This window comes from Anarhichas minor, unplaced genomic scaffold (genome assembly GCF_050575085.1).
Source record: "Anarhichas minor isolate MPS153535 unplaced genomic scaffold, ASM5057508v1 ptg000194l, whole genome shotgun sequence".
Taxonomy (NCBI): Eukaryota; Metazoa; Chordata; class Actinopteri; order Perciformes; family Anarhichadidae; genus Anarhichas; species Anarhichas minor.
Window position 1 is genome coordinate 77,501 of NW_027466640.1, and position 2,500 is coordinate 80,000.

The following is a 2,500-nucleotide window of genomic DNA, read 5'->3' on the forward strand; positions in this document are numbered from 1 at the left end:
ATAGACTCCTAAGATTTTCCTCTCCTCGTCAGTTACTTTAAAACCCCATTTGTTTGTGTCAAACCCTGCCTCCTTGAAAACCATTATTTCTGATTTAGAATTGTTTACTTTTGCCCCAGAGGCCATCTCATAGTCATTTATATGCACCATGACCCTCTCTATATGTGTACTGTTATTTAAAAAGATATTTATATCATCCGCGTATTGAATAACTTTGACCATATTCCCTCTCTCGGTTTTAATCCCAGCTATTTCATTGTCATTAATTATGCTTAAAGCCAACGGCTCCGCCACAAGGCTGTATAGCATGGCAGACAGGGGGCAACCCTGCCTAATGGACCTCTGCAGCTCCACAGGATCAGTCAAGAAACCGTTGACCTTAACGCGGCTTCTAGCCTTTTTGTATAATAATTTCACCCAATTTATGTATTTTTCACCAAACCCATATTTATTTAATACCTCCCACATAAACTCATGTTCCACCCTGTCAAATGCTTTCTCTAAGTCTATCCCTAATAAACACCCCCCCTCTCTATTCATACTATCTACTAGGTTTTTTATTGCAATTATATTATCACTTATATCCCTATCCGGAATGCTATAGGTCTGAGTGTCAATGACAATAGTTTTAATTACCTCTCTCATCCTATTAGCCAACACCTTTGCTATGATTTTGTAATCTGTATTTAACAGGCTTATGGGTCTGTAATATTCCAGCCTATCTTTTGTACCTTTCTGCTTGTATATTAATGTGATAATCCCTTCCGATATCTTGTCAGGCATGATATTTTGCCTCGCCATCTCATCAAAAACATGTAACAAAATGGGAGAGAGTAAAACAGAAAACTCGTTATACACCTCGGCAGTAAGGCCATCAGAACCTGGGCTCTTATTGTGTTTAAGGCTTTTTATGACTGCCTCTATCTCCTGCCTAGAGATAGGCAAGTCACAATAATTTTTATCATTTTCACTTATTTGGGTTCCTATCTGATTCGTCATTTTTACTATGTGCTCCTTTAGAGGCCCTTGCCCTTTATACAGCTCACTATAGTAGTCTTTTACTATTTTTAAAAGGTCCTTGCTTTCAGTGCATACTAGGTCCTCGCTGCTCACCAGTTGATTTATATATTGCTTCTCTTGTTTTATCCTCTCCAGCCCCAGAAAAAAACCCGTGCTTTTTTCCCCTTCAAGCAGGAACTGCGACCTACTCCTGACCGCGGCGCCCTTGCAACGTTTGGTCTCAATATCCGTCAGTTTATTCCTATATAATTCATAGTTTTCACTATTATAATTTGTATCTAGCTCCATCTTCTCTAATTCCTTGTTTAATAAATCATTTAACATGCTCTCCTCTCTTTTCTCTTCCCATTTTTTATTCTTACTATAACTAATGCTTATTTTCTTTATTCTTAATTTAATTTCCTCCCAGTATTCTATTTTATTATCTACATATGGCATGTCATATGCACTTTGGGTTAGTAATTTCTTTACTTTATTCTTATACGCTGTGTCCTCCAACAAACTGTTATTATAGCACCATGTGCCCTTGCCTTTTTTAGCCGTGCTGTCACCAAATTTTAAATCCACGTACGCGTGATCGCTCCATGCATTAAACACATACTTCATGTCAGTAACCCGTTTAACTAGACCCGAAGCCACCAGGCCCAGGTCTATTCGGGTTTGTTTTAACTTGCCCAGGACAACCTGTCTTCTAGAATAACCCCTTGTCCTAGGGTTAATTACCCTCCATACATCCATTAAGTTTTTTTCTATCATGATATCTTTAAGTGCAGTTCTACTCGTGTCACACCTAAATTTATCATTATAATTGTCACTACTACTAAGCGTGATATTATAGTCCCCTAGAATAATAGTATTATTATTTATCCACTTGTTCAGACTTCCGAAGAAGTTTCTGCGATCCTCCTCAATACTGGGCGCATGTATATTAATCAGTCTAATTATATCACTATTTATTAATATATCCACTATCACACACTTGCCATTGCTAGCTCTATATACACATTTACTACTAGTACTAAGTTTTCTGCTAATTAGTACTGCGACCCCTCGTGCTCGCCCAATACCCTCCTGGGAGTAAATCACCCCTTTCCACAGTTTTTGAGCATGGCTGACAGCCTTTAGGTCCCACCCAGTTTCTTGAAGACAAATTATGTCCACATGTTTGTTCCTATCAAACACTGCTCTCATTTTACCTGGGTCTTTTAAGCCATTGGCATTAAAAGAAAGAAAAGACTGAGAGTCAAAGGCCATGAGGGCTGTCAGTAAAGGCACATAAAGCATAGCAAAACAAAACATGGTGTTATTTTTTCAGTGCTTTATTCCGATTATCAGACCCTTTTATAATCTCTCCATCCCTTTTCCTCACCCTTTGGCCCTTCTCGATGTCCATGTCTGAGTCCGAGGGGTCACTTAATAGCAGCGGGGAGCCGCAGTTCCCAATGTCTTGAGGAACAAAGCTGTCCAGGGAAGACCCCAT